The sequence below is a fragment of the Zootermopsis nevadensis genome, unplaced genomic scaffold (assembly GCF_977971745.1).
Source record: "Zootermopsis nevadensis isolate Lab colony 2312 unplaced genomic scaffold, Znev_1.0 Znev_ptg000017l, whole genome shotgun sequence".
In the NCBI taxonomy this organism is placed as follows: Eukaryota; Metazoa; Arthropoda; class Insecta; order Blattodea; family Termopsidae; genus Zootermopsis; species Zootermopsis nevadensis.
Genome location: NW_028259149.1, coordinates 17,290,661 through 17,310,914, shown reverse-complemented (window position 1 = coordinate 17,310,914; position 20,254 = coordinate 17,290,661). Strand labels below are relative to the sequence as shown.

The following is a 20,254-nucleotide window of genomic DNA, read 5'->3' as shown; positions in this document are numbered from 1 at the left end:
TCCTGGGGTCTCGGGTTCGATTCCCGGCGGTGCCCGAATTTATAACTTGTGTTGGGCAAGGCCGTGGTCTAGGCAACACGGAGTTTTCCTCCGTGGCATCCCAACAATTACTCCATTCACACACAGAGAAGAAGGCAATGGCAAACCACTTCTGGATCATCTGCCAAGAACGTATATGAACAGGTCCCAGTCCGAGAAAAGGATGGAAGGATCCTGTTCATATGGACCTGTCGTCAGACAGAACACTAAATAAATAATAATAAAAATAAATAGACACAAAAGCTTTTTGATAAATTCACAAATGGCTGACGTAATCACAGGTGGGCATGGGTTATTCTCACCCACAACCGTTAGCTACGTTTTATCACCTGTTGATGATTGAAATGTGACTAACGGGTGTCTGTCCCCACGGGTCACATGCAGTTGAATACTGAGCTCTAGCACTTAACTCTTATAGACACGATTTTGACCTCCTCGCTGAAAAAAGAATAAACTGTTATCATGAACCATATTAGGAATAACCATCTAGCTTATTGCGAGCAACATTATAATATTTTATTGTTACTAATAACAAAGTTCTATCAGTTACAAACTAATTCTATGAGGCAGAGTCATTTTGGGAAGCTAATAGCTGTTTAGCTTGTCAATAAATTCCCCGGACTTCATGTAATCCAAAGGTTTATTTCCATGTTCACTCCAGCCCGAAAGGACCTTAATCTGAGCCACGTCACTCATGTTATGTCTTTAAGATCCGTTTGTGAAGTTAATTAAAAATTAAATATTGATTTATTATAAGTGTTGACGAATGACACATCTGGAAGGGAAGAGACTACTGGAGACACCTAGGCTTAGATGAGAGAATTAAAATGGATATTAAGGAAATATAAGTGGATGAATCATCACTATGAATGAATATCAGAATCCTTACTTGTTTTCTTTCATAAAGACTGAAAACTTCGAAGGTTCAGAAGTTAAATTGGGTTGATGAAAGACTCTCGGAGAAACAAACCTCGTCAGATGGTTGAATGGTGAATGAACCATTTCTACCGCCAACGTATCGTTTTGCAGCTGCCCTGAGGATGAGAGCAGAGATGGCTCTCGAAACTTTGGCGGAAGAAATGGTTCATTCACCATTCAGCCACCTGACGAGGAGGTTTGTTTGTCCGAGAGTCTTTCATCAACTTTACTCGCCGCGAAAGCATCACTTTATACATTAAATTGGGTTTCTTCTAGGTCTGTCAATGTCTCATTTTACTCTTAGAGACTGTGTTAACCAATGTAGGAACTTTGACTGACATTTACATTTCATATATTTTATCAAGAAAATGAGGCATTTTCAAGCCAGTTCAGAGGTTAAAATTAAAACTGATATTATTGTCTAGGCCTAGATCTACTTCTAGATCTTGCTGCAGGCCAGTGTCTTGCGACTCTGAGAACAGAGATTCTGTATTTTTGCATTCAAATTGCGTGTAATTTGTACTGTAAGGTCATTTACAGAAGCGATATTCGACATTTTATTTTATAATATTCTATATTTTCTGACGTTTTATTAAATTGAATTTTCTGTCTATATGATTTTTCAGTGTTATACTTCCGTGTTCCTTAAATCAGACTTGACAGTTGCTCAGATATTAAATAAATTTAGAAACCAACGGGTACCGACATGAGGAATGCGTTTGAAGTTTTTCATTCATTTTCTGACGCGAATTCGTCGTGGGGAGATTCAACAGGGGCTAATTTAAGTTTATTAAATGTTTTCTTCAGTCTAAGCCAGTTGGTGAAGCGGTGGTTTGTATTTTTCGAATCTTGACTGAGTCAGAGTCAGAGGCAAACCTGAATGAGACATTCTGTAGTTTTGCCTCAAGCAAATGTGATATTTTCTTAAAACTAAATACGACTTTTCATTCTATATCTTGTCGCTCGTCATTTTTATAATGTTTCCAATTCTATTAATTACATTTTGGTAAACGTTAAGTAACAAATATTAAAGTTTTACAACGTTTTTCTCTGCTTAATCTTGCAGGTATTATTTTTGCTTATTTTAGTTTTCTAATCTGAAAATAATTGATGATGAAATCAGTTCATATTAATCTTCCATCTGAATCCATACTATTGTACACGTTAGCTACTGGTACAGATAAGCACAATTTAAGTATCTTCCGTCTCAGAATGGTCAGAGTAGAGGATCTGTCATATTGAGACCAATGGCACCCAAGCTTTGAACGGTCATTCACCCCAAGCATCACTAGGTTAAATGTACTACCCATTTCCAAAACATTTTACGGAAGTTGTTATTATGAAATTTAAAGACTGCCTCTGTAACCATTTTAGAGGCTTAAAAAAGGGCTTAAACCTAATAGGCCTAATACCCTTTATCCAGCGTTTCATTCGATCTTATGGAATACCCACATTTTCTCTTTTCCATAAAGTTCCTTTTTCGTTTTAATGGATTTCATTTTCAGTGCCAAATTTGTTATTGAATTTATGACATATAAATTTAAAAATGTACAGAAAGCAGGGACCAGGGCTGTAATAAAAATACAACATACAAATATAAATATATATTATTTAAATCTTCTCCGTCTAATTACAATAAATTCTTATTAAATATTATATATTAAAATATTACATTCATTAACATTTAAAATATTTAAAATATTAAATGATGTTCTTTATCGAAATATTCGATTTACATTAGACCATCAATGTAATCTAATGTAAAACGAATATTTCGATAAAGAACATCATTTAATATTTAAATATTTTAAATGTTAATTAACGTAATATTTTAATATATAATATTTAATAAGAATTTATTGTGATAAGACGGACAAGATTTAAATAATATATATTTATTATATCACAATATGACGCAACTTTACCATCTCATACAAATATAACATATTAACATTAAAATTAAATTAACAATTCTATAATAAGGAAAATAAGAAAGGATATTTCAGGTGAAGAGGGACTTTTGCATTTAGATTTCTGTTGTATTCGATTGGTGAAGTGTCGATGTGGCAGCTGAGACATGATTTAAAAAGTGATTTCAGTGAAATGCTGAAGTAAATTAGTAGCTCAAAGGAGCTAGGAACAGTGTCGAATTCGAGTTAAAAGTGACTGTATATAGATACAGAATTTAAATTGTTAAAAAGTTTTATTGTAAAAGATAAATCAAAGTTTCTAAGCATGCCTTTAATTTTATTATGAAAATCTTATGTGCAATATTTTAACAACATAAAAATATAACGTGAATTTTCTGAAGAAGGCCGGAAGTATTCGAAGCATTAATATTTGAAGGACACAGTTATATTTTTGATTGTGTTAAGTTAGACTAAACACTTCGATGTAAATGATTAGCATTAGATTATGTATTTAACGTGTTTCATGTATCGTAACATTTAAACTTACAGATTTGTTTGGCACGAAGATCCTCTGAGAATCTCTGCTCCAGCAATTTGCGTTTCAGCCTGAAACCATAAAAGAAATATCTAAGGTGTTAGCGTATCGATATTACTTAAAAGGAACGCGTACTCAAGTAATCTCTCGCTGGAGGGTATAATCTCACCTTCCCCATTCATTAGTGCCTCTTCTAATAGGCATAATCGTACTTTTCATCATCAGACAACAACTAAATTCATAACAAGTTTGACGTCTCATTTTCACGTCGATAAAAATGTAGGATCTAGCTTTTTGTTCCGGAAGTACTCCTTGTTTCCTGGTTTAGTTTTAAATTATCCTGACTGATGTTTCTTGTCACATATGGTGTGATAGAATCTTTCAAAATTACAATTAAATCAGATTATAGTTAAATAGTCAGTAATAAGTTGTTATATTACAGGCAGTTTCTTAACGTCTAAAGGAGACAACAGAAAAATATGGATCCTCACAAATTTATTAAAATTTATTGCAATTGGAGTCATGAATATTTTGGAGATTAATTTCTGAGACAGGTCACAGTTGATGCTGCGATTTAAGTTAACTTACGAACCGAACTGCCATTTAATGTTTAAGTGAAACATAGCTGGAGATTCTGGAAAGAGAGAAATGTTGAAAGAACAGAAGTTAGAGAATGGAATAAAGGAGGATGAATGAAAGGAATTTACCTCCGGACAGAGCATTACAATCACAGACAATATGAACAGCGGTCTCGAAGCAAACTGTGACATCTGTAAGGCCCTGGTATAATCAGGTACGTGAAAAAGGGAGCACATTTGATGAGACAGACAGTGAACGTGATAACACGGGGCTCCTGAACGTAGGTGCTGTCTGTTTCCCCGGAGTGCCTGGTTTCCTCTTGCCCTATACACGTGTAGGGGGCAATGACCCGGCCTACATTAGCTGTAGCTATGTTCTTGGTACGGAGGACGGTAACGAGCTTACAAACCAACCACTTAATAAACTAAAACAGACAACAAACTTAGTAACCAAGAAACTAAATAACTATCTCACTTTATACACTCGTAAGATGTCACCGACGTTTTGGAGGACCATGCTGTCCTCATCTTCAGAGCAGAAGATTTTAATAATGTACAAGTATTCGTGGTGTCGTTCTCTAGAAGTTCACAATCTAAACTAAGTAAGCAACCACGTAACTGACTAAAGATTAAGTTAATACCGTAGCTAATTATTCGACATGATAACGGCCCTTCCACCGTGGAACAGATGAAATGTCAGTGGAAATATCTTTAGAAATGTTTAATTCTCTTAAACATTTCGTCTCAGAACATTGGATTTGGACATCACAGTGAAATAGCAATGTTAACTACAGAAACAAGCATTTTTAAAATTTGGTCAAGCATAAATCTTCAAATCCAATTCGTATAGTCAGTCCCTGGATTATCAAAACCCGAAATATATGAAAAATATATACGATATATTTTAATAAATAAATGTTACTGCTGACGGTAGTGCTGTAACCCATCTGGGTAATGTAATGTAAGTAATAAACGAAATATGAATCGCGTTAAATCAAGAAGGGGTGCATTATATAAAATCTGTAATAATAAATCACCTGACATTATGATGCAAGCTGGAACAAATTTTTCTGAATTAGTAAAATCACAAAAATAATTAATTTATTAAAATGCTAAGTGTAATTTGATGCGAATTTTTGACTGTGTTAGAGAACCCGGCACATTTTATAACGAGGCAAATATTTTCTTTCATATCATGTGTAATCTTACTACTTTAAATATTACATAGGTTTTCCTTTCCTGAATTCGTCACCTCTTATTTTAATAAGTTGTATGACTGTTTACATAGTTTAATACGTACATCTTGAATATTACGTATTTATTGATTGCATCATCTATAAATATATTTATATCGAAGTTTATACATTAGTTATGTGTATAATTACCGATATTCTCCCAAAAATTTATTTATCACATATAATATTGTTTCCATGCTGTAGCTACGAAATTTTAATGGTGAGAAATTATTGAAGACTTAGTTGTGTTTAGGGGCGAAGTGTTTAAATTCTTGTTTTTGGGTTTTCAAAGTGTTAGCCGGGCTAACACGATTAACGAGAACGTTCCAAATTGATTTATACGATGAAATGTATTCAGTTCTTTTTAAAGATAAAATTGACATATTTTATAATAGTTCACATTTGCATGAAGAATGTAGTCTGATGTGTTCCTTGTCGCTTTCAGCGTGGGGCAGAGCACACTGGCAAAGTGAGCGAAAAATACTATTTAACCTTCCAGACTCTTTGGTCTGGAGTTTTGTTTCAGAATGTAAAATACGTGAGATTTAAATTTATTAAATTTATATCTTATATGCGTCAAACGTTTGTGTATAGACTGTACAAAATAAATATATTTAATATATTAAATTTATTAATTGAAGTGCAATTGTAGAAGATTGTTAATTTATACTCTTGCTAGAACTGAGGCATTCGACTGGCTTCTAGGAGGATACCTGTTTTGAATCCGAGAGCTTGACATAAACAACGAATAGAAAGGAGATGTAGCGAAGGAAACAGTCATAGTGAATCAGGGGTACCAGGTACGTACAGTAGGAATCAGGCCCACTCTCACTACTCGGTCAGTTTTAAGGTTGAGAAGACAAATAATTCGAGTGACTCCTTTTCCTGAACTGTTCGTACAGTTTGAAAAAGTGTTGTGTTGATATTAAATGACTGTTGACGGGAAAGTTTCTAAAAAATTTTAAGCACGCAATATAAAGTTTAATTTTAAATTAAGTTACATTTATTAAGTAGAATTTTAGACGCGAGTCATTAAAGAATTAGTTCACGAATTGTTTCAGAGCAGTACAATTTAAAACTGAGTAAGACGGTTTAAAAAATAAAATGAGAGGAATTTGATTCCCTGTTTAAATCTTCAGGGAAATGGTTCCCTAATTTACCCTTTGCTTCGTTCCAGTATTATTAATTAAACTGGAGCAGTGTGGCGTTGAAAGACAGGCTGGCAGCCAAGGGTCTATTGCGCTATTTTCAATCCACGCGTCTCTAAAACCCCAGGTAATGAAGAGAAAGAAAGTGCTTAACAAGGTTTTATGTGATGTGACCAATTTTTTGATCTGTGTGCTGGATCTCTGTAAATGAAATGATGAACTACAATTAACAATTCAAGTGGGACTCTGTATGTGTTCTTGTGATCTCGTCTACATATTAGCTTGTGTTTGCAATGAAATAAGTAAGTTGAAGACTCACACGTGACGTCACTGGTCCTTGTCAGCGGATGAGGGTTCCCAGAAAGGCAGACTTCAAGAACTGAGACCTGTTAACAGGAGCAACGCAAAAACCGTGAGTGGAACTGGACAATTGACAGTCGAGGGAGGACCCATCCACGAAAGGATGGGGACAGTACTTGTACCAAATTAGGTGTGCCACAATATTAACAAATTCTTATCGTCTCAGTCAGATTCAGGGCTGGCCATGTGAACACTATAACCTGCCACGACATTGTACTTGAAGCGGTAACCACCAAATCAAGTTAAGTCAAATGTTAAAATGTTAAGGTTAAGTTGGTAACCTTGTGGACGTGAAATTTTTTTTTTTTAAGTTTGTGAGTTTAATTTGTTATTTCCATTTTCTCAGAATGTGATTAAACACATACGTTACAAATTAGGTTTTGTGTACAGTTGGTCCTTTCTTTAATTAGACTTCAGCTAATCTTCATCCGATAAAACTGTTGTTAAAATAGTGTAGTTGCGTCATATTGTGATTTATTAAATTAAAATTAAATTATTTGGTTATTCCGTCAAATCAAAATGTATTTAAAATAAGATAATTAAAATATCATTCTGTGTTCCAATTGTAAATCGATTATTCGATATGGAACACAGAATGATATTTTAATTATTTTAATTATCTTATTTTAAATACATTGTGATTTGACGGAATAACCAAATAATTTAATTTTAAAACTGTTGTTCTTTAGGAGGGTAATTTTCTTACGACGTTGAACTTAATTTTTTAAATTTTTTAGCTCCAAATAGATTTATTTTCTATCAGATGGTGTAAAATAATAAGTGAGAAAAATACGTTTTCAGCCTGGACACATCTCTTAGATTCACTCCAGTCCCACTACACAATTATTGAACATCGCTATGATTGGAAGTCTTCGTCTTTTAGGCAGACTACAAGCTGGACTGAAATAACTGATTAAGGTTTAGAAATCTTAGGTATTTTAATGAAGTTTTAACGTAAAGACATACCTGTCTATCGTCACTGTTAATATTTTAATAGTACTGAATTTGACTGGCGCATATAAATGTTTATATGAAGTAGGATCTATTGTTTATCCATCTTTCATTTTTCATAGACTTTCTGTTTTACCAAATTCGTTATGTAATAATAAAATAAAACGTAGGCTTACTGAGAGACAGATAGGCAAAACGTACTCATTAAGCTTTCATTTTTAATAATTTTGTGAAAAATCACAAGAAGGAAACTTAAGTTTTGCTTTCTGAAACATAGCTAAAATCTTCTCCTCCTTACTTACAGGCTTCACCCTTACGCCATACTCTGTGGCGAAGAAAAATCAGATATCAGAAATATCTGTGAAATCCTGTACAGCATCACTAGACACAAGTGAATGAAGTGTGATGAATGAATGAGCTTCAGCTACGCTGATGAGTCAGCCCAGGTTTTACCATTAATTTTTGTGTTCTTAGAACATGCTGGATTAGAATGAGTGGATACTAAGAAGGTAGCATCTCTACGTCCATCCACATGTTTAGACTATTTTATGTATTGATTACATTTTTTTCAGGGCTAAGGTCTATGAATTAATACACTCCGGTTCGTGACCTTTTTTTAAAATATTAAAAACAAGATCTTTAATTAACTTTTGCTTTCTCATACGTAGTTTCTTTTTTTAAGTGTTCTGTCTGACAACAGGTCCATATGAACAGGATCCTTTCATCCTTTTCTCGGACTGGGACCTGTTCATATACGTTCTTGGCAGATGATCCAGAAGTGGTTTGCCATTGCCTTCTTCTGTGTGTGAATTGAGTAATTGTTGGGATGCCACGGAGAATCCAGGGAAGCCCCCGGAGGAATAAAAGAACATTGCGATGTTTATGGAAAAGTTTTTTGGGTACCAGTACATGTGTTTACTATTGAATGCCTGGAATTACTATCCCTATGACGTCATGCACTCGAGGACTCTTTATACTAAGTTTTATTAACACCAAAAACATAGGCCTAGAGCCTAACATACCGATGGACGGAAACGAACCCTTCCATTACGCATTCAGTTCATGTGTTTCCTGCTTTTAATTAAAAGGCCCCACAACCCTGACTCCTGTTCATGTCAGGACGTGGTGAGCAGGTAGATGACAGAGAGGCAGTCACTGAGGAGACATTAAAAACAAAATTTCAACCTCAGCGTCTCCGAGACTTAAATCTCAATGTAATGAAATTAGTACAAAAGGATTTTTCTCCTGAATTCATGTGTAACTCAAATAGACCTATTTTGGACTATGGTCCAAACACTTTTGAGAGTTAAACTTCGCTTCACTTTATATACCTTTTTGCTAATTTCTTTTGGAGATGGGTCTTAGTGGCTGTGAGGATGGAGAATTGTTTTTTAATGACTCATCTGAGTCTATTTGCCTTTCTTTAATTTATCTATCAGCTCGCGACATAATCAATAGAGGTGTGACCGAGTGCATTCTCTTAATACTACTGAGTTTTTTTTTTACAGTGGGATAACTCTGGAGTAAGATGTGGGCGGATGGAAGGGGAGAGTAGGATGAAGTAAGGCAGATTAACCAAAAAGGGGAGTCGAAGAAATGACAGATATTTTTGTTGGGAACTTTTAAGGGAGGAGCTCTTTTTACTATCAGATAGGTGGATAGGAGTCTGAAAAAATACATTAAGATAAAAGGAGCCGAATGTAATTAGCTATTGAGGCAGTCTTTGATATCAGCTGCATTGAACTCTCTGTTACCAGAGTTAGATTATGGGTTTTCAGATTCTAGACTATGTCAATGATAATAACAGGTTCAGGCCTGTGTGGCAAAGCATTTACCAAAACCACGAACTTGAGGACAATATATAGCAAAATATGCACAAACATCAGCACTTATAACGGAATTTTAACTCACTCAGTTTAATATAATGCCGACTTGAACACGGCAGCTTCCGGCGTTCACTGCTATTTCCGTTCTGTATTAAACATAACAGCACTGCAAACGAGTAGTGTTCTAATAATAACTTATTATGATTTTGTATCCTAATAGGGAAACCGGCTTCAGACTGGTGTAATGATCGATATATCGTTTCACCCAGACGGTGTCTATTCATTTTAGTTGATCGATTGCATTTTGGAAGCTAACATTGTGCTGACTGATACGAAAGCTATAAAAAATAGCAAATGGTCAATAGACCTTCATTTCGACAGTGTATTTATGTTAATAACAAGAAAAACAATTCTCCTAGAACTGAAATGTTATCTACTAAATTTAAATTTAATCCATCTTCACACTCGCTGCTGTGATAACCTGAAATCTACTCTGTCAGTGATGTGAATGATTATAGGCTCAACAGGCCTGATTCATTTCCTGGTTTAGGCGTTGAGACTTTTTGCCAGTAGGTACAGCCGACGATTTGGACAACAGGGGTTCGATTTCCGTCAGGGGTTGTTATTCTTTTTCCTCACCACGTTTGACTAGCGACTTCATGGACAACCACGTTTAAATTCCTGCTACAAGCCGGATCTGTAGTCCGTTCTGGAAATACTACATTCCTATCCAATAGGAAGAGATTGTGGGCCTTTTCGAAGGGGGTATCATAAGAAGAATACGATTCGCCTGTATCCATTACCGGGGTTAAGATAGCTGGAGCTCTGTCTCACCCTAAACGCTCTCTGAGTAAAATAGCGAGATGATCAAGATTGTGAGCTGTAAGCATTTGGAAGGAGACCGTCTTGATATTTCAATGTACTATCTCAGCATTCGTGTGTAAAAATAAAAAAAAAAAACACTGGAGTAATTATTCCCTGTCTTGTTAAATTTAACATTGACTCAATATATGACTTTTAAAGGACGTCAAAGTCGTTATTGAACTACAGATAACTGAAAGTAACGGTGGAACGTTATGTTTATTGTTAGACTATGCTTAGATTACATCTCAACAAGATTGCAGTCTGCATGCATTATCGAAACAGCCATTCTTGGACAGCGGGCACAGATTTGAAATCTAATTCCTGTTTGCTTGCAAGCTGTTAGTGTTTACGAACTAAAAATAATTATAGCTACCAACAAGTGCTAATTTAGAAGTACGTAACACAGTTCCATATTTAGAATGGAGCTTTGACCGCACTTTTGAAATGGGCTATCAGGCACACACATGCAAGTACGAAAACTCACATGTGGTAATTTTCTTAGCTGGTAATTATGTCTTGGCGGTATAACCGTTAGGCTTGCTTACCGTTCATTTAGGCACTTAAAATGATGCTAACTAAACTAAAATAATTTTTTTTTTAGAGCAGGCCTTGTGTCACTAATTTAGCAAGTAACAACATACGAACAGACAGACATAGAGAAACAAATTATTAATCTTGAATTTCTTTACAGCTGTTACAGAACATTAGTTGAAAAGCTGATAGTACCAAAGGTGAACAAGAAATTCCCCGTCATTTACGGAACCTATCCCGAACCAGATGAATCCATTCTATGTTTTGTATTTAAGATACATTTTAGTATTATTCTATCTACTCCTAGGTTTCGCAAGTGGTCTATTACCTTTCGATATTTAGACTATCCGTGTCTGTGAGCATCTTCATGTGTGCTACATGTCTCGCCCATTTCAATTCCACAACTGTTTTGATTCTAATAATGTCTGATGAAGAACAGAATCATTCTCTTTACAAATGCACGTAAAGCACTTAAAATTAAAATACAGGCTCTGGAACTTAAATTTTCATGCTACTGACTTATTCTAATTTAATAAATAATTCTGCCTCTCTGTCAGCAAATTATTGTTTTTGAAAGAAGATTAACAACGAAGCGGTGAAGTTAGCGTGCAGATAAGGCGTGTTTTAAGAAACGAATTCTACACATTTTCAAATTTCTATTTATTTTACATCCATACTTTCACACAAAAAACTCTCTTACAGATATATTTCGGCATAAAATTTCTGTCATCAGTTTTTAATAACCCTATGTAAACAAAAAATATTACATCGTAATGATTACCTTAGACAATCCAATTTATTCCTTAAATCACAACGATGGACTACCTACATGTACAACCTATTTTAATCCTTTAAATTCCAGTGGTAACTATGTATGTTACCTTACTTAACAATCAGTAACTCTGAATTCTGTTCAGTCCTTACGCAATTCATATGATTCTCGCAGAAAACAAGAATTATTTCAATATTTAAACAGCATTAAGAAGCTGGTCGTTGCAATGGAGTTCCTAGAGATATTATTGAATAACTGTGCGTTTCGCTCACAGAATATAGCCAATGTACGGGCTTCATATGATTTCAGAATAAAATTCTATTGTTTTCTTACACATTAACAAACCAATTTCTGTAATGGACACGTCTGTGTTCTTTAAGGAATATTATTTAGATAAGATTTGTGGTTTGAATGGTTTAAACGTCAAAATATATGCATATCTATTACAAGTTTGGTTATAATAGGAATCAAGAAGGATGTGATGGACTAGGCATGTAGTATGTATCAAGAGATTAATGTATAGGTACGCGTTTTGTTTGGAAAGCGTAATGGAAAACGATCACTCGGAAGATCTATCTTGTGGAAATGGGTTTAGCGATTGTGGATTTTAGTAATCTAGTTCAGGACGGAGACCAAGGGCTCTTGTGAAGATGGTAATAAACTTTCGGGTTCCATAAAAGGCAGGAACATTTTTGAATAGCGAAACGGACTATCAGTTTCTCAAGAAGGATTTACGGTCTAATAGTCAATGTTCTATCTCAGTGGTATTCAACTTTTTTTGTTAGCGTACCCCCAGATATAATTTCTCTTCAACTTTGTATACCCCCAAAGTTGTTGGTGTATAATTCAAGTTATACATAGTATATAATCTACATCTAAAATAAATTAAATAAATTACATTACTCATTATTCAGTGTTTATCATAAAATAATATATTTTTTTTAAATTTCACGTACCTCCTAAGATGTTTTCGCGTACTCCCGGGGTACGCGTACCCCAGGTTGAATACCACTGTTCTAGACAATCTGCTAACAATTTTTTAAATATAGGATTTGATACTTTCGCGGCGTGTACAAACAATAAAATCTTCTGGGGCAATCAGCCGCGTCAACTGGTTACCGTAGTAAACCGACGTTTCGGGAACAAACTCTGTCCCCATCATCAGTGTACTACGGTAACCAGTTGACGCGGCTGATTGTTCGAGAAGATTTTATTAATTTTTATGAAATTTAAAATCAGTATATTGGACATTTTTAATTGGTGTGCGTATACTATGATGCGTGCGTGCAAGATATATAAACTTGTGTAAAAGCGTGGGTTGAAAAGTAAATACGAATTTGAAAGTCTTTTGATAAAATCCGGAAATGTAGGTCTCTTCAGAATAGGAATTTTACCCTTCGCAAGTCAAGGTTTGCCCAAAAGCAAATTACTGTCCCAGGAGTCACGAAACGTCCCACCCCAGGGAAGCGACGTGACCCGTCATCACAAAGCGGCCTACTTTGGTCAGTGGGCATCTTGACCCAGGGTACTTAACTCCGCCCACTTGGTCTCCGGTTCGACCAATCCCACGCGACTCCCCTCCTAAAGTAACGAAGATTCGCGATCAGCTGTTCTCGTTGTCATGTGGGTTTTACTGGTACGCATGAGCGACTTTCTCCTTGTTTGACTGAACAAAAACATTATGCAATACTCGAGGAAGGCGATGTTACCTGTTGCGACAGCACGCCTTGCGTTTTTCTGTTACAGAAGGTTAAAAAGTTAAGATTACTCTGTGCTAAACCACTCCTTTAAGGCGCGTTCTAAACCTAGGCACGATACTGAGATCGATAAATTTTGAGCTTTGCCCCCCAGAAAGGATTTTTAGTTCAGACTGGAGAGGAGGTTACGGAATGCAAAAATCTAACATTTCAAAGTTTTATTCTGTCTACCTACCTGTTGTCACCGTTAAGCTGCCATTTTTAAATAAGATCTGACGCACTGTAGACGTTGACATATTCCTTCCATTTGTAGTATCGTGTATGTTGCTTATTTAACAACTGCTAAATGTCATATGTCCAGACAGCCTTGACGGCATCTGGAAATGTTTAAACAGCCTCTTCAGGTCATGGTCAGTGTGTAGACCCGGACACTGTCTGTTCTAAGATGAAATATTGTTTATAAAATTTAGTAAATTACAGATAATACAGTGCCATTACGACAGGCATAACCAAGGACGTACTCCCATGATCAATGTTACAGATCGTTGACAAACAGCGTTTAGCAAATAAAAGGTACTCGAACCATGGATGGCAAGGAGAACACAGAAGTAAATACGTAATAAAACATTAAAACAGCTCACATTCACAATTCAATTGATCATAAATTTTAACATCAGTTGTAAGTAGGCACTCGCCACGAAAATAACTTTATAATTGGTAATATAATAATATAATATATATGTAAAACTGGATCCATTTAATGACTCATAATTATTAATTAATTATTAACTAATCTAATAACAAACAAAATTGTATAAAGAAATCGTGATGGAACACGTAGCCTAACCAAATCATTTATGGTGGTTATTGTCACTTAATGAAGGTATTTTTCTAATATAAGTTATAAATAATTAAGCTCATTATGCATATTTAATAGTCTTCTGTTACTTACTATCAGAAATGAAACAATAAAACTTTGTTGTACATTAATGTTGTCCATGTTGTACCTGTAGACCTTATGTTCGTGAACACTGTACAAGAACGGACTAAGTTACATCCTGAATAAGTTTTTCCTGAAAGGGATAATTACATTCCCTCACAAACTGTGACATGCCGTTAATATAAAATGACATTCATATTCCTTTCGCTGCTGTCGTAACGAAGGGGGGGATAGATATCTTCCCACTACTTATATTATTCCGAACGAATGTTTCCAGGTCGTTCAGAGGAGACAGACAGGACCACCGCAAGATTTTAAACTTCCGGGGGTCTTACCCCTCCTATGTTCCCCTTCTCCATATAAACCCCTACCTCACGACCGTGTCTGCGCTCCGCTAGTCGTATTGAAACTCAGGGCTCAGGCGAGGCAGGTTGCAAGTCGCGGTGAGGTCCTCGAACGGAGAGGTGTTTCAGGCTTACGCGCTGCTAGCTGACGTGAGTGAGGTCGTTGAGTGTGACGAGGGAAGACGAAGCCTGAACTGCGAGAATCAGTTACCTACTCAGGTACACATTGACACTGCCAAATACCTCTGTGAACATTCTTCAAAAATGGGTCCCAAAACGCTAGATCCTACTGGCTTGTACTAGTTCCTTGAGGTCTTCTCAGTTACCAACAGCGGAAGATTATTTCAACATTTTCATTTGACTTCAAGTGTCGCGACAGTAACCATGAATCCTAAACAGCTGGACCCGACTGGTCTCTACTGAGACGAGGCAATGCTGACCATCAAGACGAAGAAGCTGCGATGAAGACATGTTACCATATTGCATCACGTGACATTTCGAACTGAGGGGGAAGAACCATTTTTTTTTCCCGGAAGATGATGAAAATCAAGAATAAAAAGACACAGGACATACAAAGGAAGAAGAAAAAGAAGAAAAAGGGATGTGGAGGCACGCGTGTTCCTGATCAAAGCCGCAGCGAAGGCAGGCGGGGAGGAGACGAAGCGATCAGCTGTTTCTGGTCGAGACACAAGAAGACTGCCAGCGGTTGTGATACCACGTGGTCTCGGCTTTCGGTAAGCCTCTTCAGAAGATATTTATTATTTATAATGTAATATTATGACGTGCCAGAACAGTTTGTTCTACGTTCCACGTGGTATTTAAACATCTGTTCGACACTGGTGTTTCTTTAATAATCGTGTTACCATTTTAATATAGTACGACATACACTTTCGAGTTTAACCCTTTCCATGGCGTATGTGAACGATATTGAGTCTAGTAACACGTGTCATTTCTGCCTGAAATATTGTTCAAACAAATTCTGCAATTAAAAATGATTATTTACCAATAAAAATGGCATGTACGTTATTACGTAAGCACAAAATATGCCAAGTTAAAGTAACCTTTCGTATGTTATGTTCTCTTTTATACTCAAAATAAAATAAAAAAAACATTAAACGTAAATGTATTTTAAAATTATCAGAAAACTTCCGTGTGGGTACGTACATATTGTCTAGGAAGTGAGATTTTCTGACATTTTACAGTCGTCAAAGTAGATAATGCAACCCAAAATAAATTGGTATCGCGAAGCCATCACAGAAAATCACTGGTGACATTTGACATGGAAAGGGTTAAAAGATCGCTCTCTGCAAATGATACGTAAAGTTTATCTGTGGTTTGTTTGACATTTGGATACTGAGATCAAAATCCAATTGAGAAGTCGTTACAATTACGTAAACAGAGATTTACTTAAAATTTGTATCTTTATTTATGAACGTTTGCTAATGTGTTAAGCCTTATTTAATCTCCGCATTACGAGACTTGAGTTTCTTGAACGGGCGTTGACCTTTCATATTCAAGAGTTGTGGTTGCTTGGTAACTAGAGAGAGTGTGTTGGATCAGATACTTCTGGTTTGGCCGCTGTCCTCGCCACGTTGTCAAATTATTGGTTTGTTTGTTGTAATAAGTACTCATACATGTGCGAACCATGTACTGTTCAAGAATCTACTCTGATGTGCATAAATTATATAAGACAAATCAAATTCGCCTCTTCTGAAAGTTATAAACTCTTTTAGTACAACATATTATGTAAAACTATTTCGATGTGAATGATAATTTTTTGGGAAATTATTTTCGTGCAATGTATGTGATCTGTTTGTTGCCCATAGCAACGGTAGTCTACTATTAGGTCTATTTTAAATTAGCACGTCTTTTATATTTACCAGAAATGTACTATATATACAAAGAAATACATATAAATGTACTCTTAACCTTTTAAGAACTAATCTGTCGGATACGGATATAGTTCAATTATGAAAATATATGCTCATATTACGAAAAGCATAGTAATGAAAGAATGGTTTTATTCTGTTATCCAATCTTGATAACATGGCTGTAATAATGAAATATTACAAAAATTTCCAGTTCTTAAAAGGTTAAAAATATGCCAACTCTCAGTCTTATTGCTAGTATCATAGCAACAGATTTAATGTTGCTCTGAGTATATCACGTTTGTTTACCACTCTGTTGTGATAAGTTTGTCTTGTGATAAGATGAAGTCTTAACGTAAAATATTACACAACAGAATCGCTATAAGTTTTAGTTAATCGTCAACAACAAACAATGAAATTGTAACACCAGTAGACAAAAACTGCTAAAATAACTTTTCTGTCTGTTGTGTTTAACAGACTTTGTCTGAAGCAGTACATTTAATCTGAACATATGTAAATGCAAAACACTTTTTACATACGTTGACAATTTATGCTGAGCGGTTGAAGTGTTTTAACATTTTAAATATTGCCAGCAGTACTGAAACAACATGGCTTCATTCAGTCTTAGAATATATATATTACCTCCTTCTCCGAGTGAGAAAAATGGAATAGCGTTAACACGTTGCTCAGTCACGAAATAATTGGTGTTCTTCATTTTAATTAGTGTAGATACTTGAAATGTGTTTTCATATACAGGGTGTTCAAAATATCTCTATAGAACCGCAGTTCTAACTCTACATATAGAAATTTGAACAACCTGTATGTTAAAAAGATTTACTGAAGCAGTTGTCATAACGTCTTTAATAATTAAGTGGGGTTACTTTTAGAGGTGCGTAATGATGTATGGCTTAGCTGCATTTGGTTTTGATTTATTTTATCTTACTTAAGGAAATATTTTGATCACAACGTATTTAAATTTTCAGTTCATGTACCAATGTACGTATAGATGTCTGCCTTTTATTTAAATGTAGATCTACTAGAATTGTTTGTCAAAAGAAATACTTTCGTTTTTTTTTTGTGAACCGCGGAAGTTTAGTCAGTGACTGGCTACGTACTGCTCGACCGAAGTTCGATTCCAGGAAGATGCAGGATTTTTATTTTCATCACAACATCCAGACCAACTTTTGGATTCATCAAGCCAGGCCCGTCTCTAGGGGATGAAGCGGTCAGCCCCATCTAGTGCCGGTTTAAAAAAAACCTTGGACATTGAGCTCACAAGCCTTCGTGGCACAGGGCGATTTCATAAGCTTAAATTTTAAAGACTTTCGTGTACGATTGTACCAAATGATGTGAAGTTAAACTCAAGAGCACCTGTTGCAGAACGTGACTTTAAAATAAAATCGGTTCACAAGAGGACGATTTTAGGAAGCAGTTAACACAGTATGCAACTCGTTCATGTATTAAAGATAGATTACTTGTGTTGAAGCCTAACTCTTTTGTGAATCATCACTGCCACGGACATGAGAAACAGTTAGGCCTATATAAGCAGAGACACTGAATTTAGTGTGTATATTATTATTATTATTATTATTATTATTAGGCCTATTATTATTATTATTATTATTATTAAAATGTATGCCATTTCTGTGAAATGACTATTTTTTACGTTTGAATAAAAATTATACATAATTGGTATGAAATGACTTTCATTATTTAACTGGAAAGCAGCTCTGTAGGTTCCATCCTTGTATACATGCCTATATTTCCAGCACTAACTTCCGTTCCTTCTCGAATCTTTCACAAAATCTTTTCCATTTAAGATACTACTTGTTAAGTGTATTCAGGAATCTACACTACGCGAATGCTCTCCTTTCATTTCCATTACCACCTGCATCCGACCTTGTCACTTGGTCCGAATTTACTATACATATTCAGCCCGACCAAATTTTTTTTAGATTTCAAGTTTTCGTTATGGCAATCTTGTTAGAAACTTCTATTCATTTTATAGAAATTCGTAAAATATAACACAGTTAATTATCCTAACTTTATCTATATATTGATAACAAATGTTGACCTTCATCGGGATTACACTCCGCAGACAACCTAGACTTCTGTGTGCATCCCACATCGAGTCACCGAGAAGCTGACAACCTGGGCTTTATGGAAGCCAAAGATTTATTACTTACCGTGATCAAATAGACCCCCCCACCCTTTTGTAGTGGACCGTACACTGAGACATTTGAATGTAATCGACATCCTGACATCTCGCTTTTAAAGTTCATTTTTAAATATATACTCCCATCTACTCTTAGGTCTCCGAATCGGTTTCTTCCCTCCAGGTTTTCGACTAAAATTTATACATTTTGCTATCCCTAATGCGTGCTACATGCACGTTTTCCTTGATTTGGTCACAGTGGTGAAATAAGGAGAATACGTTCAGGAAATATTTGTTTAGTCTTTCAACGCGAAATATCTGCAGGGTTTACATAATCATCACTTTTTTCAGAACAATAAAAATAAACTAAGCGTAACAGATTTGTGTCTACAGTAAGTTAACATCAAGATCAATGAGATAATATTAAAATAATGGAGAACGCATTTAGAACTTGTCTTAACTGAATTACGCATTCTTATCCATTAATCGTTACAGCTATATATCTGAATACATAAGAATACACAATCCTTTCACTGTGCCGGTACTCGCAAAGAGAGTAACAGAGTGGTTTGACAGCACACAGACATATACGCTTAAAGTAGAAAGCTTTCTCTGGAAATTCCGAGTCACTCTGTGAAGTCTGAAGCAAAATGTGACCTAGTTTGGAATAGGAACAAAAAGAATTTTACTTTCTAACCTACAGACACTGGATCTTAAAGATGTAGCCCGTTGCTATGCGACCTTCAGCAAATGTTTCTTGAGTTCCACGAACAAGGTGCATAATGAATGTCTGCATTTCCGAAGGTACTCGGTGGCCTTTGATCACATTTCGGCATTCGTGGTTCTAATTCAATGTCAATGAAGGAGTTCAGTAATGTTATTTTCATCTTAAAGCTTAAAGTAAACTTAATGGGTTTCTTGTTTGAGTCGTAATGCATAATTGTTAGAGCATAGCGGATAGAAGGCTGGCCTTGTAATCCTGGGGTCTCGGGTTCGATTCCCGGCGGTACCCGAATTTATAACTTGTGTTGGGCAAGGCCGTGGTCTAGGCAACACGGAGTTTTCCTCCGTGGCATCCCAACAATTACTCTATTCACACACAGAAGAAGGCAATGGCAAACCACTTCTGGATCATCTGCCAAGAACGTATATGAACAGGTCCCAGTCCGAGAAAAGGATGGAAGGATCCTGTTCATATGGACCTGTCGTCAGACAGAACACTACAAATAAAAAAAAATAATAAAACAGCCAGTGGATTGATATTTGTGATATTTTACTGCAGTTTATCTTCCAGATAGGCGATACCCCCTTTTTATAAAAAACAAAAAAGTACACATCTTTTAAATATTACGAAGTTTGGGGGAAAAAATCTTTGAGGAACACATTCAAGGCATTGTGAACATGTGCTGGCCTGTGAATCTCAGATGGTGTCTCCATGATATCAATAGCTGTGCATTAATCGTTTGAAGTCTAGTGGTAGCTATACGTATCAGCTGATTTTTAAATATTAGTACAGCTGCTTTTTGTATTTTTTTGGATTTTATCGAAAATAGGAATTATTTCCATAAACAGCATTAACCAAT

The 20,254-nt window shown here is 35.6% G+C and overlaps 2 long non-coding RNA genes across 2 annotated transcripts; one reads left to right on the top strand and one right to left on the bottom strand.

Annotated features, from left to right (window-relative positions):
- Positions 1-369: 369 nt before the first annotated feature.
- LOC110834730 (uncharacterized) lies at positions 370-6,752 on the bottom strand. Its single transcript, XR_002544676.2, has 3 exons — positions 6,683-6,752; positions 3,415-3,473; positions 370-477 (listed from the first exon to the last, which is right to left on the bottom strand). It is a non-coding gene; the product is annotated as an uncharacterized LOC110834730 (long non-coding RNA).
- Positions 6,636-18,216, top strand: LOC110834728 (uncharacterized). Its single transcript, XR_002544674.2, has 2 exons — positions 6,636-6,775; positions 14,582-18,216. It is a non-coding gene; the product is annotated as an uncharacterized LOC110834728 (long non-coding RNA).
- The last annotated feature ends 2,038 nt before the right edge of the window (positions 18,217-20,254 follow it).